This window comes from Grammomys surdaster, unplaced genomic scaffold, assembly GCF_004785775.1.
Source record: "Grammomys surdaster isolate TR1022 unplaced genomic scaffold, NIH_TR_1.0 267, whole genome shotgun sequence".
NCBI classification, from domain to species: Eukaryota; Metazoa; Chordata; class Mammalia; order Rodentia; family Muridae; genus Grammomys; species Grammomys surdaster.
Genome location: NW_021604708.1, coordinates 3,287,748 through 3,306,314, shown reverse-complemented (window position 1 = coordinate 3,306,314; position 18,567 = coordinate 3,287,748). Strand labels below are relative to the sequence as shown.

Here is an 18,567-nt window from a genome sequence, read left to right as displayed (position 1 = left end):
CCCCTCCCTCCTCTCCCCTTTTAAATTCAAACAGGAAAAAAATTGAGTCAAGGTTTTGTTTTGTAGCCCAGGCAGGCCTCCCACTTGGAATCCTCCAGCCTCAACCGGAGGGCTGGGATTACAGATATGGGCTACCACATTCAGCAAAATTTTTATTATGATGTTTTTAATGTATAGTGAAAGTGAAAACAGGGAATTATTTGTATATTCATCGTCCACAGTCAACAAGTAACTGTTTATTAGTTTCATCTACTCTTTAAATTTTTTGCTAAATAACATTACATTAATTTGGGGAGATATGATTAAATATATAAGCATATATCACATAAACATACATTGATACAGCCACTGTGCCTTTGTCCAATTAACGACAATGTAACAATTCCTTAAAGGTATCTAGTAATGTTTTGTTGTTTAAGTTTCTTGAAAATATCAGCCTTTTTTCCTCCCCTTCCTTTTCTTCTTTAGCTCCCTCTAAGACCATGTTTCATTCTGTAGTCCTTGCTGAAACTTCTTGTGTAGACAATTCGATCTTTAAACTTGTGGTGATGCCCCTGCCTCCATCTGTAGAGTACTGGGATTACAGGAGTGGTGGCTGCTTTTCTAATCTGCATCTGGTCCAGGTTGCTTCATATTGTTTTAGTGTAATGGCTACTTTAGTCTTTTTGAGTTTGGAGAAGTCTTCCAGAGTGTTTTGCTTTGTTGTTTTGCTCTGATACAGACTTTTTTTTAGTCTTCTCTGTGCTTACCTAGTACTAACGTTACATCAGAAGGCAGTTGTCAGATGACCTGTTATCAAAAGATAAGATGACCATTGTTAGGAAAAAAGTTGACTTGAGCCAACCACGAAGGGATTCGAACCCTCAATCTTCTGATCCGAAGTCAGACGCCTTATCCATTAGGCCACGTGGTCCCACACGAACACGTTACTGTTCATGCGTTATTGGAAAGTAACTTTTTTTTGTGTGTGCTGGCGTTCTAATCAGGAACTCTTAAATATAAAACTCGGATGCATCAATAATAGTTGTTTTTGCTGTTTTTAAATCGTTCGATTGGAAGCAAGGATAAAAGGTCACTACAAGCGCAAGGGTTTCAGAGGGGCGAGAAAAGAGGAGAGCCACTGCTGTACACACAGACCGTGTATTACTCACTACTTTGCAGTGTTTCCAGGTCAGGAATTCACATCGTGCAATCCACAGACCCACTCAATTAGATCTCAGATATAAATTCAGAAAGTATAAGAAAAGATTCATGAACAGAGACCAGAAATTGTATTATTTGGATGGTTGATGGAGGAGCAACAGGACCTGACTGACTCAGCTTCAAGCTAAAATGAAGGTTAAGGCGGCTTGTACTATCCGCCACTTCCGTTCCCACCATGTAGTTTCACACTTATGAGGCACTGTGCTCGGCCGAGACAATCTGTTGGTGCTCTACTGTCCTCTAGATTCTTCGGATTAATGTATCCGAACCTAGATCTTCTGAATGTCACTGTACTGGAAGATGATGTCTTTAAAGAAGCAAAACGTGACTGTCATTCTTACATTCTTACAAGAAGAGTATATTAGAACACTGGTCCACAAAAGAAGACCACATAGAGAAGAAGATCACTGCCTGCAAGCCAGGGGAAAGAATCCTTAGGGAGAATATATATGTATATGTATATGTATATGTATATGTATATTATATTATATTATATTATATTATATTATATTATATTATATTATATATAATATATATATAATATATATAATATTCAATATATATTGTATGTGTAGCAGTATACACATAGTATATATACACTATATACATCATAATATATATATATATATCAAAATGTAGCTTTTAAAAAGTAAAAAAGAAAGAAAGAAAGAAAGAAAGAAAGAAAGAAAGAAATTCCTGTTGTTTACTGCACCCTGCAGTATTAATTATGGCAGCCCTATATGACTACTACTTTGTTTTTCTCCATCCTAGAAGGTCAAAAGTTGTGTCTCTCTCCCTCTTCCCCGCTTCCTTCTGCCCCTCACAGGGTGTCACACTGTAGATTAGAATATCCCAGAATTCACTATGTGGCCCAGACCAGGCTCACACTGGAAGCTTATCTTCATAAGGATGCATTTCTAGCCTGGTTTTGCCTGTTAGTCCTTTTAAGAGTTCATTTCAGCTTGCAGAGAGAGAGAGAAGACCAAGTCTTAAATCTGACTTGAAGGATAGGCTTTGAAAATATTAGTGGTCTGAGGAGCAAGAAAAAGTGATTGGATCAAACTATGTCAGCTGCTATCATGTCTCATCCGTCAGGGCTGCCTATACTCAACCAAAAGCAACTAACCAGGTAACTCTAGAAGGCTTATTTGAGAATAAAGACTTTCCCTGCTTTTCGAGAGCACAATATTAACCTTGTCACGATGGAACAGGCCTGGAAACCCAACAGTCTGAAGCTGCAGGCAAGAGGATTAGGAGTTTTAAGGTCATTTTCAGGTATTTTGTAAGCTTGAGGTGAAGCTGGACCATCCAAAACCCTTCCCTAAAATAAACAAATGGAAATCAGAGAAAAAAAAAATAAAGAAATCAAAGAACACACGACAATAGGGTGGAGCAGGGGGCATTCACAAAGTTTTCCCTCCAGCTCACCTGGACATTTTATCAAAACACATGCTTTTGACTCATTTTCAGATTCTACAGCAGAAAAATGTCCTTTTTTCTCAATTCCTAGCTGCAAGAGGGTTCTGTAATGTATGTAATTCCAGCATTTGTCAGACCTAGGCAGGAAGAACGGCTGCAAATTCGAGGCAAGACCCTGTCTCAAAATCCCTAATAATGGGCTCTTGGGCACTCAAACTCAAGTAGCCGGGTTCTTTGCTTCGAAATGCAATCCTTTAGAAAACATAGAATCCCTTCCCCACCTCCGACCCCAGTAACAACAGCACTAATAGATCCGCAGTTCTGCTGACCCTGGGGTAATTGCTGAGGCCCTCGGAATCCAGGATTCTCAGTAAGGGTGCCTTCTGTGTGTCATTGCTGTGAACCAAGCGAGCGACCGGTGTGGGCATGATGACTGTCAGGAAGCTGGTGGAGTGTGACATGACCTGGAGGCGAGGCTTTAGGACCAGCAGTGGCCCTCCAGGCAGAAAATGGTCGGTGCACGCACAGGCCAGTTCTCGTGGCTCACTGCAAAGCTAAAAGTCTGGTCTAGGAGTAGAAGCGATATTTCTTGGTCCTGTTTGCTGTGAACGTTCATCCGCTGTTTTTCTAAAAATGAGACAAAATTAGCAAATTAGGAGACTGTATGAGAGTAGCAAGAGTGTTTGGAAGTTAAGGTTAAATCGGCAGAATTCTTTACTCTGTCACACAAGGCCTTAATGGAGCTGTGAATTTTGAGAACACAAAGGATCAAACTTTGAAACTTATTTTAAGCACAGGTAGAAAGGTCATTCAGGATACTTAAATTAGCCTGAAAACAGCTCATGGCTGTGACCTCGTGGCGCAACGGTAGCGCGTCTGACTCCAGATCAGAAGGTTGCGTGTTCAAATCACGTCGTGGTCAAGCATTTTGGTCAAGGTCGGTGAAGAAGATTGAAATAAAATGTATATTTAATTCCTTGGTTTGAGGGCTGTGTAGGCAAAAAGCGCTGCATGTTTGCTTTCAGTGAAATTTCTGTTATGTCTTGCTCTTGTGTTGTTATTGGCATTGGAAAGTGGGGTACGAGTTCCAGTTTTTGATATTCTTTTAAAAGAGGGTTTGTAGAAAACACAGACCAAGAATAAAATTAAATGGAGTGGTTCCCAAAATTAGAACGAGTTGACAACAGAACTGGGTAATCTGTTTAGGCCTGGGAGCCGGCTACATCATCAATCAGGAACGGGGACTAAAGGTCTGCAAGAAAGGGATAAACGTCTGTGCTGGTTAGTCTTATGTCAACTTGACACAAGCTAAGTGTGATCTGAAAGGAGGGAACCTTGGACTGAAAAAATGTCTCTATAAGGCCACGCTGTAGGCAAAGATGTAGGGCATTTTCTTAATTAGTGATTGATGGGGGAGGGACCAGCCCATTGTAGATGGTGCTACCTCTAGACAGGTAGTCCTGGGTTCTATAAAAAAGAAGGCTGAACAAACCAGTAAGCATCATCCTACATGTCGTCTGTATCAATTCCTGACTCCAGGTTCCTGCCCTGTTGAGTTCCCATCTTGACTTCCTTTAATGGTGGACTACAATTTGGAAGTGTAAACCTTTTCCTCCCCAACTTGCATTTTAGGTATAATGTTTCATCACAGGAATAGGAATCATAAGAACTACTCTGAAGGCTCCAGGAAGCTCCTCAGGCTGTAGTTCCCAGTGTGCTTCAACCCATGACTTTGATATATACACTAGCAGCGCCGGACCTTTCCGGTGACCTCATCTCCCACCAGGATCTTCTATCTGTGGCATGATTTTGACCTTGGTGATTACTGAAAATTGGGCACCCTGGTTGATCTGGTTAGCCTCCATTGCTTTCAAGAATGATGCTCCCTAGAAACAAGTACTGCAGAGTCAGCATCCAGCTCACTGCCCTTCCCACCAGTAAGAGTGGACATTGGCTTGGGCGTCCTGGGGTCTACGTATTTTAATTCCACCAGAGGAGAGAGTAAAGATCGTTACCCAAATTCTTTTGTCAAACTAAGCAAATTTTCTTTTCTGTCTGACAGGGCTATCTTCCCAAAGCAGAGTTTGAAAAAATATCATTGAACATAGGAGGAGGTAGGGTTTATAATCCAAAAAAATCCCCTGCAAGACTAGGGGATTGTCATGAGTTGGGGGATTTCCAAAGAAATTTGGTCATGTACAAACTTGGCTGAACATTTTAAAATTATTTGGTAGGACATCTTATTTCATCAGGGTATATTCAAGGGCCAAGTCAAACTCCATAGGCTGAAACATTAAAGTACAGTCAACTTGATTTTTGCAGCAAACAGAAATAAACTTGTCTGACCTTGTAACAAAATGTCTTCCGTCCTTAAGATGGAGTCAGGCTGGTTCATCACTCACCTTCCATCCTGGGTGAATTCTGTCTCCAATTAGTGATGTTAGGTTAGACTGCTAGGTTTTAGATTCACTTGCTGTAAAATGTTTTCCCCTTTTCTGTGTGAGAGCAATAAAGTATGTGTTTGAAAAATATACCTGACAGCCCATCTGTGATATGTAAATCATAAAGATACAGACATGAAGCTATGCACCTCTTCCCAGCTTTTCTCTTGCTCAATTAAATCTGTGTCTTTATTATGCTTGCTTTTAAAAATTAAGATTGATATCAGACAAGTTGTGATTGTGTACATTGTGGAGCCACCATGGTGTTTTAATGTTATGCTTGTATTATGCTATTTGAGATTGTCTGTGTAGCTGAGGCTGGTCTTAAACCTCTTATCCTCCTGCCTCAGTTTCCAGAGTGTTGAGATTACTCAACATGCACTTGACTTCTAATTATTTTTTATTTTTCATTGTAAATCTTATCCTAGCAGCCACCTGTGCCTGTTAACCCTGTGTTACTAGCCTTTCAGGTCCTGAAGCCTATTTTTTTTTTTTCTCCACAGGACTTTTTAGTCTGAATTTTTCTGAGACTGTGTTCTGAAAAGGTATTCTCTGCCCTTCATTGCTTGATTTAGATACTCATTTTTCACTGCACAACCAAAACAAATCAGTTCTTCCAAAGCAGCCTTTCCTGGGACTCTAGTCAGGCCTTCACTTCCTGAATGGTCTCCACCACCAAGTTCTGGAAAATCAGTATGCACGAGTCTGTAACCCCAGTGCCTAGCAAAGCATATGACAAATGAAAGGACAAGACTCTTCCTAGGTATGATGAAGGGGAAAGTTTATTGTAGATAAAAGGGGGACATAGCCAGAGGTAGATATATCTGGGAGAGTCCTTAGTGGTTGTGACCCTGAGTCATGTGGGTGAGGGGAATAGGAATGGAGAGAGGCACAGGAAGGGAGAGAGGGGAACCAAGTACAGCAGCTAGGAGGCCAAAGGTACAAAAGGGATAAGTAACCAAAAGATCTGGATTATACAGGGAAGAGCCTCTCAGGGAAGGGCAGCCCAGTCCCTGGGCTGGAGAGTTCAGGATGAAAGGCAGGATATGCCAGCCATACCCTGTAACAGGGAGGGACTTTAGGATGCTGGGAGAACCTGGAGACCAGGTCTGATTTGATATGTTAAATAGATGCCTCAGCTGCTTGTCCCGGGTTTGAAGTTTGAAACAGTACAAAGAAGGTACTTAGTTTTGGAAGAACTATGGAAAGAGGCAGAAGATATATATCACAAAATACTACTAAAGAGTTTTGTCAATAGCCTGAAGATCTCACTTGGTCTTCTCTTCTTCCTCTTCCTCTTCCTCTTCCTCTTCCTCTTCCTCCTCCCCCTCCCCCTCCCCGCCCCCCTCCCCCTCCTCCTCCTTCTCCTCCTCCTCCGGATTAAAGGCCTGCACCACCACTGCCCTGCTGGTGTGTTTGCTAGCATATCCTAGATTATACATAATAAGTTGGTTTCACTGTGGCGTTTTTTACATTACAGAATGTATTTTGATCATATTCATTTCTTGTTACCCTCTCTTGACATGACTCCTGTCCACACACCCCTTCCTTCTTCCCAGTCAGATCCCTTCTACCTTCATGGCATGTGTTTGTGTCTGTGTGTTCCAGTTTCATCAAGGATGTTTATAGGAACATGGCTAAGGGTTGCTTAAAGTAGGGTAGGCATCTTATTAGTGGCTTTGGAACTCACAGCTCCCACACAACCATAATTGCCCATAGATCCTTAGGGCAGGGTAGAGCCCTATGAGCCCCGCCCACCTCCTTTACAGGGCCAATCAAATGAAAGTGATCTTAGCTCCTGAGCGTTCAAAAGTACAACCAAAAGCTTTATCCTGCTTGGAAGACAGCAGTTCATGTAACTCCTTCCTTTCTTCACCCTCTTTTGAGATATTCCCTGAATCTCGGACGAGGCGAGAACATATTTCCACTTTTTGATGGAGCTTTCAGTAGTCCCTTCTTCTCGGCACTGTAGCCAGTTATAAATCTCTGCAGTTACCGCTTCTCGCTTCAGAGAGCACTTCTCCGACTGCACTAACCTATGGTTGTACATGCAAACACTTGTTAGTATTTCCATTAACAAAACAACAACAATTACTTTCTCACTCCGGCCTATAACCTCCCAAGTCTGGAGATTTTTAAACTACCAGAAGTGAAGGTCAGAGGAGAACTTACCAGAACTGGTTCTTTCTTTCCACTGGTTGGGTCCTGAGACCCTGTCTCAGGTAGCCTTGGATGTCCTGGAACTTGTTATATAACATAAGCTGGCCTTGAACTCACAGCGACACACTTTACTTTGCCTCCCAGTGCTGAGATGAAAGACCTGCCACACTCTATCCACAATTGTGGCTTTCTTACAAATACAAAATGAGCTTGCATTTTGTTTCATCCAATATCTAGTGAGCAAATGTGTAAGCTAGCGCAGCCACTTAGAAGGAGAACTAATGTGTACACACAGATGCACATGTAAACACACACACACAGAGAGAGAGACAGAGAGAGAGAGAGAGAGAGAGAGAGAGAGAGAGAGAGAGAGAGAGAGAGAGAGAGAGAGAGAGAGAGAGAGAGAGAGAGAGCCTGTCAATAATATGCTGCTTGGTCAATAAGCCTAAGCAGGAAATAGAAGGTGGGTCATCCGGTAGGGAGATAGGCTCCTGGGATGGGGCAAAAGGGGGAGGTTGGCTCCCGGGAACATGGCGGAAGTCAGAAGTATGGGAGCTGAGCAGAAGTAATCAGCCACACAGCAGAGCTTAGATTAGAAAGTCCCTAGGGTGTGGTGGTACATGAAGCAGAGGCAGGCAAATCTGAGCTCTTGACCAGGCTCATCTGTCTATGTTTGAGTTCCAGGGCGGACGTGGCTACATAGCAAAACCCTGATTCAAAACAAAACAACAAAAAGCCAAGTCAACAAAACCAAAACAAACTTGAAAGATGTGTGAAGCTGTTGTTCTCGAGGTGCCGTTGTACATCAATTAAGTTTCACAGCATATAACGCAATAACTAATGACTCTACCTACTACTAACGGCATACACCTCTTGGCAGGAGATTAAAACATATTTTAGCTTGTTTTTGTGATTTATCACTTATATTTTTCAGATATGTATAATAAATTTTTTTTCTTCAAAAGTGAAAAATATATTTTGTTTTGTTTCTCAAGAGCCAATAACCCAGCAATCCAGCAATAGCAGCAAGGGGAACAGCAGACAGTGCAGCCTCCACCACAGGCCCTCTCAGGGGCTCTTGAATTTATACCCTCGCCAAAGTTCCCAGAATTAAACTATCTGCAGCTGGCAAAAATACGTCCCCCCCCTTCCTCTCCCCACCCCCCGATATGGGGCAATCATATTTAATGGCCATGAATAAACTGAAGCAGCCCTGTATCCCACACTTGGGATTAAAATGAAAATATACTCATATAACATAACTAGGATTTTAAAGAAACCAAAACTCTTGATTCATAGAGAATTTTGGGAACCCCCCCCCCCATCTGAATTAAGGTTAGCAAGTTCACAAGCTCACAGGTTTCAGGAACTAGCTGCCCACAAGCCAGAAGGCAGGTCAGCTAGGTCGTTCCGGGAACTGGCTCACCACAAAGGATAGCAAAACTAATGACACAGGTTGGCGGAGTTACTCCAGGAAATGGCTTCTTACAATGGTCAGGATAAGGTCACATTCCCGCCCCACCCTGGTTTGTGACTAGCCGAATAATAGGTTGAAACTTTCCAACTATTTTTATGATGTAGGTTGGGATTTCTCCACTGTCCCCTCCTGGTTTTCCCCTTCACCCCCCTGGTTTATGGTTTTCTCCTTTAAATACCCCTTGCTCCCGAGCCTCGGGGTCGACACTCCTCCTGGGAGTCTCGGCCTCAGTCGACTGATATCCCGAAATCTGTAAATAAAGCCTTTTACGGTTTGCATCAAGTTCGGTCTCTCACGTGATTCTGGGTAGTCGTAATCTTCTGTGGCTTGAGTGGGGGGTCTCCCCACTCCGGAGGCCTTATATTACTACACAGGTTTCCCAATGTGGAGCAAATATCAGGTCAGTATCGAGAAGAGCCAGTATTTACTGGTGATTAGGATAAACTATGGTATTTACAAGAATAAGCCCATACTTGACCCAGGTTTAAGTAAGAGTGATGGCAGCCTCTGGCTGACAGTGGTTTGGGGGCGGGCCTTCAGAGTGCAGGGGCCAGGCCTGAATTCAAAGCGTGTGTATATCAAACAAGGCTTGGTATAAAAAACAACCCCAGAGCTGTTTGATTTAAGGACAATGAGGTGGGTGGGAAAGCTGAAGGAACTGAATACTGATTACATTCTAGAGAAAGGGTTGTATATAGAGAATGGTATGACATTAAAAAAAAAACAAGACCAAAAAACCTGGTTTCTTTAACTTAACAAAGTAGCAGTGAGAACTTCAGTCCTTGCTGTTAACATTTTACAGCATGTTGCAGAAGAGCACCTACGGATTAACAAGTAACAAACAAACAGACAAAAGAAAGTCTGGCCAATTCATTACCCTTCATTGTAACTTGAATGGAATTTCCTTCCACCATCTATGTTCTTTTCCTCTGATGTTGTTAGCAGAGGAAAAGTTGTTTTGAGCATTTGTTAAAAATGGCAGCACACAGGCCCAGAGAGATGGCTCAGCAGTTAAGGGTGACTGTTGCTCAGGACTAGCTTCAGGAGACTAGAGGAGTTCAGTTTTCCAATATTCTTACCAGTCTCTTCACAACTGCCTGTGATTCCAATTCCAGAGCATCTCTTAACACACTTCTAACCATTTTGTGCTGAGCCCAGTGTCGCCTTGGGGGCAGAGTGACATGGTTCCTGCCCTGGGACAAGGGCCTGGTGTAATCCTCCAAGAGTTGATTGCTGCAATGGGTGTAGGGCTTGTTTGTATAATAATGTACATATTTCACATTCCTCTGAGGAAAGTCCTCCAGGTTAATGACTCCTTGTTAATCAGACAGCGAGAGTCCGGAAGACAAAGGTATGGCTGTGTCTCAGCAAAATGGTAAACCCTGGGTCCTTCAGGACTGCCCTTAAGGCTGTAGAAAAGAACTCTAAAAACATGAGTTTGAAAATATATAAAAAATTCTCAACTGTTTTATATATATATGTATATATGCATGCAGTATCAATTATACAAAGGTAGATAGATTCCTGAGTTCAAGGTAAGCCTAGGACCTTTCAAGGTTCGTAGGTGGGGTTAGAAATGGTAATTTCAGGGCAAGGTCCCACCCAACTAGTTTACTGTTTGTGTTTAACAAAGGTAGACAGATCTCTGAATGCAATGTTAAGAAAAAATGTATACTTGCTGTCTCCTAAGAATCGAAGGGCTGGGGTCAAGGGATGCTGTTTCGTAAGATAATTAAAAGGAAACTTGGAGTAAATGACTGGATTTATATGTAAAATAAAAGACTGGACCTGTGTTCTGCAGGAGATTAGCTATCTACAGAATTTTTTTCGATAAAAAGAACTGCTTGTAGAACTGACACACACACACACACACACATTCACACACAGGACATGGACAGAAAGATCTCTTAGAATAGCAAGCAGAACATAAGTCTTCATCTTGGATCTATGATTTGACTTCAAGTCGTTCTTTTCGACACTCCCAGACACCCCTTCTCTCAGAACCCCTCTCCATGCAGAGGCTGGCCTTTGGCAACTTTGGGTACACACATAGATACACACAAATAAATAGTTTGTTTATACGTACACACAAATAATTAACCTTTTTTAAAAATGGACGGGCAGATTCTATTGGAATGACTGCAGTAGAGAAAGAGACTGCAATATACAGCTGAACTCAACTCTGTCTCCAGGTTTAGCAAGGGCACTTGAGGCTTACAGCAAGGTGAAGGTGGGAGAGAAGAGTCATAGGGAGGATCCTCACTAACTGGTACAGCATGCTTTGGCAGGATTCTTACTAAAACTGGACCATGCCAAGAGTGCCCAAGGAAGCCTCATTGTCGAGTGGTCAGTGAGGAAATCCTTGTGGTGCTGTCCTTTGGGAATGCCTTCTCACCACTAAGCCATTCTGGAGAACAATGACCAGAGGACCAAGGTGAGATGGTTATAAAGATTTTGGGGTGGGGATATAGTATCATGTAGCCCAGGCTGGCCTAAACTTGTTGTCTAGTGTAGGATCTGTCCAGGGACTCATTGATTTGGCTCTGCTAGGGTTTGAGGCTGACTGCTTCTGTCAATGTCATCTTTGTTTTACCTCACTTGAGATTTACCAGTTTTTAATTTGTTGTATGTATACTTCTGCTTTGTCTAGACTCTTTTTTTTTTTTTTTTCCTAGACAGGGTTTCTCTGTGTAGCCCTGGCTGTCCTGGAATTCACTCTGTAGACCAGGCTGGCCTCAAACTCAGAAATCCACCTGTCTCTGCCTCCCAAATCCTGGGATTAAAGGCGTGTGCCACCACCGCCCGGCTTAGACTCCTTTTTTGAGTTCAGCATTTCTGTCTCCTTTTCCATTCTGACTCCAGTGTGACTTCTAGTGACCACAACTGACAAGGATATGCTAAACCATACTTAACTACTTTAATCTTTGAAATGTTAGGTTCTGCCTAACGTATTTCTTCTATAGGATATTGACCCAAAGACTCAAAAAATTCAGACTGCTCAGGCATTGTGACACATACTTTTTATCCAGTACTCAGGAGGCAGAGGCAGCCCCATTTTTGTTAGCTATACAATGAGACTTTGTTTCAAAAAACAAAACCAACCAACCAACCAACAGTAACCCCAAACTCCAGACTAGAGAAGAGGTTTTAGTTTTCAATAGGAGGAGGAATGCCTCTTGGAGTCAAGATGTGTACTTTTCTTATTGATGTGACAGAACACCAGGAAAAAAAAAAGTGGTTTAGAAGAGGAAGAAATCAGAGACATCATGAACACATTCCATCATGGTGAAGAAGACGTGATAGTCGTCGAGGAAGCAGAGAGTGATGAATTCATGTGGTGAGCTTTCGCTCTAGAAGCCCAATCCAAATAGTCTAATCTAGACAATCTCTCACAGCCATTCCTAGAAGCATGCCTGTTTGTTTGTTTGTTTGTTTGTTTATTTATTTATAGTAATTACAGATCCTGCCAGGTAGGCAATCATTATTAATCATGGGGAGAAATTGAGGCAAGGGCCTGTATGTGTAGTTTAGGTCTTGTTTGAACTGGAAGCTTCTGATAACTGTGGATGACCTTGAACTCTGACCTGCTGCTTTCCGGCCCAGGTGATGGGATTACAGGGTTGTTCCACCACATCCAGCTACAAGTATTTTAATGTCATTGTAAGACAGCTAAAGGATTGCCTATCTACAGTTTTTCTCATAAATTTAATTTTTTAATGTAATGTTTTTTAAATATTGTGGGAGCTAGCAATGAATGTGAGGTTCGAAAACGTCCCAAATGGTTTACTCTCATTATTAACATGAGTTTACTTCCCATGCGTTCGTTCTAGCATTCTATTCTCCAGATATTTGCTCAGGAACCAAGATGTTGCAAATACGTGTTTGTTTATTCCAGGACTCCGGTGAAGTACCCATCAAAGTTTCAATAGAAGACTCCAAATGACTGCTTATTATTGGTTTGTACGCAACCTTTGGGGTGTGTCTAGTAACAGGCTTCTACGCAAGACTCAAATGCATGATTTTGAAAGAGAAAAATTTCATCTTATGAATGTCTTCCGATGACCAAAGTGGTGGACATCCTTTGCCCTCATGAGAGATCCTCCATCCAGGTAAACTGTCTTTAGTAGCTGACCCATATAATCTTTGTATTTTCTTTGCCTTGCCTTGCCTAGCCTTGCTGTGCCTTACTTTGTCTTTTTCTTTTTCCAGACAGGCTCTCACTACGTAGATCTGGCCAGTCTGGAGCAGCTGCTACAAGACCGAGGATGGGATAGGGTGGGTGGCAGGGCTCATGAGTCTGGAGTGGGTCTGGGATGATATTGATAGAGATCTGTCTGCTTCTGTCGTTTCGGTGCTGGAATAGCAAATGTAGGCCACCATACCTAGGTTGTTTCTAAACGTTTTAATTTTATATTTTTCTTTAAAAAATTTTATTTTTAAGTGTTTTTATTGAGCACCAGATAACTTTCCTTTGTAAGTCAGCTCTTTATTCCAATTGTTAGAAATAAGTAATTAAGAACAAGTTAGGTAACTCGATCAAAATTTGAGATATTTCTCATACTCTTCATATCTGTATACCAAATTTAGGACTTAGAGAAACTTGGTTAAGCTCCAGTTCCCCCTTTCCAGGAAACTGAAAAGTTTTCTGCTGTTTTGGCTTTTTGCTTTTTCTTTCTTTCTTTTGTTTCCCACTCCACATCAGCCAATCATAGCTACCAAAAATACCTTGGAAGATAACTACACTCTCTGTTCTGAAGAACGAATAAAATAGACAAGAGGGACCATATTGCTGGCTTTCATTTTATTTCATTTCTTTCAATTAAATAAAAAACTCTATTTTTGTTTCAGATAATTTCTATTTTCTAATCATCTTTTAAAAAACGGTTACGTAGTAATTCTCTGGGTATTGATTTCTTCCTTTTATAAACTAACCAGCAAAAATACTCCATGATAGCTATGTAAAGACAAAGAAGAAAGACAAACTATTAAGTGGCATTGGTGGTTCAGTGGTAGAATTCTCGCCTGCCACGCGGGAGGCCCGGGTTCGATTCCCGGCCAATGCACTTTCTAACGTTTTTAAAAAAAATCTATGAAACCACCAAAAAGAAACAAACAAACAAACAAGCAAACAAAAAACCAACAGAAACAAACCAAACCAAGCAAAAAAGCAAAACAAACAAGAACAAACCAAGAGGGAATTGGGTCTAAAAGTTGAGGGATTTTGGGAGGTTCAAAACTTTTGCAAGATTGGTATTAAAAGTTGTGACATTGAGTGTGCCTTTTGTCCTCTAACCCGAAACACTTCTTATCGAGTTTCTGAGCTCCAACTTCAGCTACCGATTTTCAGCGAGAAAAAAATTCTAAATCGTCATTGGCTTTCACATTCATGTAAAGATAACGAGTTACTTTTCACATGATATTGAACAATCGACAGATTGTTAGGAACGAACTGAACATTTTTCTCTTTAATAAAGAGTCAGAAAGAACGACTCTGGAGTGTCAGCAGAGTGGCGCAGCGGAAGCGTGCTGGGCCCATAACCCAGAGGTCGATGGATCGAAACCATCCTCTGCTAGCCAGTATTTTGGCCAGGTTTGAAGGAAAACTTTCAATAAGGAATATCGGAGTTCGCTCATAGACTTTTGAGTACCGAAATTTATGTGTAAAAGTCACAAAGTTAAATTTTGTAATAACTATTGTATTCAGTACGGCTCCCGAGTCTGTCATTCAGGTTCCTACATTTGCTATCCCTTAGTCCTGCACCTCTGTTTGTCTTGAGGACGTTCATAACAGGCAGCTGTTGGGCTACAGTTCCTGCTTCCTGACTTCAGTAGCAGTGTTTTTAGTACGATGGCAAGTAGTTTAGATCTTCTACTACATTACAGAAATATTGTATGAAAAATAGTTGGGGAATTACTTCTCATGGGAATATATCCTGTGTGTACATCCGTTCTTGTAGTCGTGGCCGAGTGGTTAAGGCGATGGACTTGAAATCCATTGGGGTCTCCCCGCGCAGGTTCGAATCCTGCCGACTACGCGTATGTGTTTTCTTGACAGGTAGCAAGAACCTCTTCTACCATCAGTGTAAACATGGAAACACCCAGTTTTCTTTGCTTAAGGACAGCATTCTATTTCAATTCCATTTTCTTCTTTTGAATCTAGCCACCTGCAAGGTCGTGCCAGTTTAAGATTGAAATATATTTCTTGTCTGAACTCCAAAACCTCGCCTGCACTGAAAGTACACGCAGCACATTACATGTCTACTCCAGAGTGAATTTAATGTTCTGAAATAATTATTTCAAACAAATTTTTTTGGCCTGCCTTTAGATTGTTTCGGAAGAAGAATTTCTGAGTCAAAATAGCAGACAAATTTCAAAACTCTTTTTGGCTAAATTTAATTTTAAAACAAATATTATCGCTATTTAAAATACCCAGATTTTCTAACTCGTACAGAGATTGCTATCGTAGAGTAAAAGTAACAAAATAAAATATATTATTAGCATTATATAAACAATCGATCCATTGTGAAATGCAGATAAGGACAAAGAAAAAAGATAGTTAAATAAGTAAAGCAATTTACTTTATATCCTAAAGTACTAGCAAATTCTTCGAATTTTATACTTAGTCCCTTTTTTTCTAGCGTTTGCCACATGCCTAGGTATTCCAAGAGATTTCTAGGTGTTGACTCTTTTTTCTGTAAGTCCGGTGTAGCAAATGCTGATAACTCTAGTCTGGAAAACTCACAGTTTTCGTTTTGCAAGGAGCAGCTATATTTCAACTGTTTTCTAGCGGTACACCAACGTTACCAATCCAGATCGCAACAACATGAGTCAGTCTTCAGACTATTGGTCGAACGTCTATTCTTTCTACCCAGTGCGCTCGACAACGTGGGCCCCATGGTGTAATGGTTAGCACTCTGGACTTTGAATCCAGCGATCCGAGTTCAAATCTCGGTGGGACCTCACGTCAATTTTGGCGCACCTCCCTCAGAATTTGTACAGATTCGGAAGTTAGACAGCAACCTCAGGAAGTTATATGACATCTGAACGTTTTCTCAGCTCATCTAAACCCTCCCAAGCTGCAAAATCAGATGCTTTAACTTTATACCTACCTTTATCCCTTATCTGAAATGAACCATTTTTGTTGGAAACTGCAGTTTCTAATCTGGCAAAGTTTTGTACAGATGTGAAGATTAGGGATGCGTCTTGTTTATTTTGGAGCTGAATTCCTTTGTAAAGGACTACTCATTATTGTTTGAACGTCAGTAGATTTTATACATAAATTTGGTTTTTACAAGATAGAACACGTGAGAGATTTCTTGTACTTTCTGTCTGAAGTAAATTTGTCACGAATTAAAATCTAATGTACTTGTTAAAATATATGTAGACATACTTCAGGTAGTATGTTATGGACAAGTGACTGGTATATGTGGCCCCATGGTGTAATGGTTAGCACTCTGGACTTTGAATCCAGCGATCCGAGTTCAAATCTCGGTGGGACCTTCTTTAATTTTCCCGTAGCTGGGATTATCTTTCCTTACATTTCTTCTACTGGGTGTATTTTCCTACTCATTTCTGGTCTAAGCTAAGTATATGTGTGGTCAGAGAGTTAGCTGCTCAGGTGTCAATGTTTTTTTTTTTTTTTCCCCTCAGCAATCTTTTCTGTGGCATCTCTTCAAGATATAGTTTCGAATGCAAAATGAAATGTTAGCAATAAGCTTACATTAGTTATCAGGAGATAAACATTGACTGTATAAGAATAATATGGTATAGTGGGTTTTATGTCATACTCTAAATGTGTTCTGTCTGTATTATGTTTCTCCTTCCTCTGTCTCCACACCTCAATCTCTTTAAACACCTTCAGGACGTATGCATCTAGCTGCAAGTGCTTGCTTCCAGTTTTTAAAATTTTAGTTTTTCCTTTTCCTTGAAGCTACTCAATGTAAAATTGGCTTGTTAGCATGGACTCTGTGTTGGGTGGTTTAGGGTACAGTGGTACAGCGTGTTCATCTTAAGGCTCCTCTTGTTTGAGACGACATCATCTAAGCTCTATTCTCATGTCTTGACATTATTTAGAAGATTAACTGTCTATTGAAAGTGCATGCCAGACTTTCAGTAATGACCTAGCTTAAGGCACTCAGGATGTAGCATGTCTAGCACTTGGACTTCAAGTCTCAGTACATCTGTCTCTTTTTGGTGTCCTGGATTTTCATTTTCGCCCAAATTAGGAATATACCCAGCATGCATAGACACACCCTCAGACTTACACTTTCTCTTCTTAAAGACTAGCTACTTTGGTAAAGGAAGCCCTGACAACGTCGTCACTCACTTTTCTTATTGTTTTTTAAAATTTATTCTTATTAAAACACACACTCTCCTCCTGCCTCCCCCCACCCCCTTTTAACCATTGCATTGAGTACAGGCCAGAAGGAGAAACATATTCTTTGGTGTCCAGAGACGCCTGGATCTAGCCTGAAACTCACAGTTGGGCCCTAAGGCTTGTCTCCTGATACTGTGTAGCCTCCTAGCTTCTCCAGAGCATACTGACATTTTTGATGTCAGTGAAATGAGGTAGGAACTTGATTAAACAACTCAAAACATTTCACATCTTGACAGTCACTGACTAGCTCCTGACAACTAACAACAAGACTCACAGGTTCTACAGCCTTTCTTTCTACTGTTACCTTCCACAGCAAGCCTACTCTGATACACAAACACCATTTGTATTTCATCTTTTCTTTTTGTAATGAAACAGTGTTCTTTCTTAGTGTATCAGTTATACATTTTACAGATTAGGTATATGAACAGTTTACCTGGTAGCATCCATCTAGAATGAAACCTCTCTCTCCTTCCTTTGTCCGAGTCATGCAGCCTGTGTGCAAATGCTGTGAAGTCCTTTCTGACACCTTCTTGCTGAGTGTTCCAGGGTGTCTTCTTATGTGTTCTTCTTACTTGTAGAGCAACAGACCCAGATTCATCTGACTGCAGATGTGTTCTTGGTGATCTTTGCTTGGTTTGGTGTAGAAATAGACAACAATAAGGAATATATCAAGTGGAAATACCACGTGACCAGTTTTTGCCACATTTTCCTCTATAAACGAAACAAAACGAAGTCCTCTCAGATATCCTGGCAATTCTGTGTCTCAAAGTCCACAGACTGTTAAGAACCAAAAATAATTTAATATATCCCACCTGGGCTCCTTAAAGTCTAGGATTATGACACATGGCAAGCATTTATTTATATTGGAAGCATACTTGGAAGCAAAGAGAGATGCATCGTACACCAATGATAATAGAATTAATTTGCATGGCCAAAAATGACAAAAACCAATCTGAGTTTTAAAACCAGAGTCATCATAAATGGTCTTTCTTATTCATTTCTCCTGCTGTGGCTTTATTCAGATCCACTTCTTCCCAGCAGTCTGTTTCTTTCTTTCTTTTTCTCTGATCAAACTAAGGAGGGGGGGCATGTATAGACAGCAAAGGCTTTGGTGTCATTAATGACAGATGCGATAAAGTGATGAGACTGTATAGGTAAACTGTCTAATTAAAAAGCCAAGTTAAATTAATGGAATTCTCCCCGTCCCCCCCCCCCCCAAATTCATAAACTCAAATTAACCATTTTCTACAACCAACGCATTAACAAATACACAACATAAAACCTATCCCAAAGCTGTAGTAACTGTGACGAGGTGGCCGAGTGGTTAAGGCGATGGACTGCTAATCCATTGTGCTCTGCACGCGTGGGTTCGAATCCCATCCTCGTCGTTCAGCCCACTTGTGGGTCGATGGGCTTGAGGTTTTAGCATCCGCCAGCAAAGAACTTCTATGTGTATTTTAAATTTGCCAAGGTTCTCTTTCGATACCTTT

At 41.1% G+C, this 18,567-nt stretch overlaps 8 non-coding genes across 8 annotated transcripts; 7 read left to right on the top strand and 1 right to left on the bottom strand.

The window, feature by feature from the left end:
* Positions 1-840: 840 nt before the first annotated feature.
* On the bottom strand, positions 841-913 carry Trnar-ucg. Its single transcript has one exon. It is a non-coding gene; the product is annotated as a tRNA-Arg (tRNA).
* A 2,559-nt stretch (positions 914-3,472) lies between these two features.
* On the top strand, positions 3,473-3,544 carry Trnaw-cca. The gene has a single exon. It is a non-coding gene; the product is annotated as a tRNA-Trp (tRNA).
* A 10,148-nt stretch (positions 3,545-13,692) lies between these two features.
* Trnag-gcc lies at positions 13,693-13,763 on the top strand. The gene has a single exon. It is a non-coding gene; the product is annotated as a tRNA-Gly (tRNA).
* Positions 13,764-14,201: 438 nt separating this feature from the next.
* On the top strand, positions 14,202-14,273 carry Trnam-cau. The gene has a single exon. It is a non-coding gene; the product is annotated as a tRNA-Met (tRNA).
* A 380-nt stretch (positions 14,274-14,653) lies between these two features.
* Positions 14,654-14,735, top strand: Trnas-uga. Its single transcript has one exon. It is a non-coding gene; the product is annotated as a tRNA-Ser (tRNA).
* An 853-nt stretch (positions 14,736-15,588) lies between these two features.
* Trnaq-uug lies at positions 15,589-15,660 on the top strand. Its single transcript has one exon. It is a non-coding gene; the product is annotated as a tRNA-Gln (tRNA).
* A 468-nt stretch (positions 15,661-16,128) lies between these two features.
* On the top strand, positions 16,129-16,200 carry Trnaq-uug. The gene has a single exon. It is a non-coding gene; the product is annotated as a tRNA-Gln (tRNA).
* Positions 16,201-18,383: 2,183 nt separating this feature from the next.
* On the top strand, positions 18,384-18,465 carry Trnas-gcu. The gene has a single exon. It is a non-coding gene; the product is annotated as a tRNA-Ser (tRNA).
* The last annotated feature ends 102 nt before the right edge of the window (positions 18,466-18,567 follow it).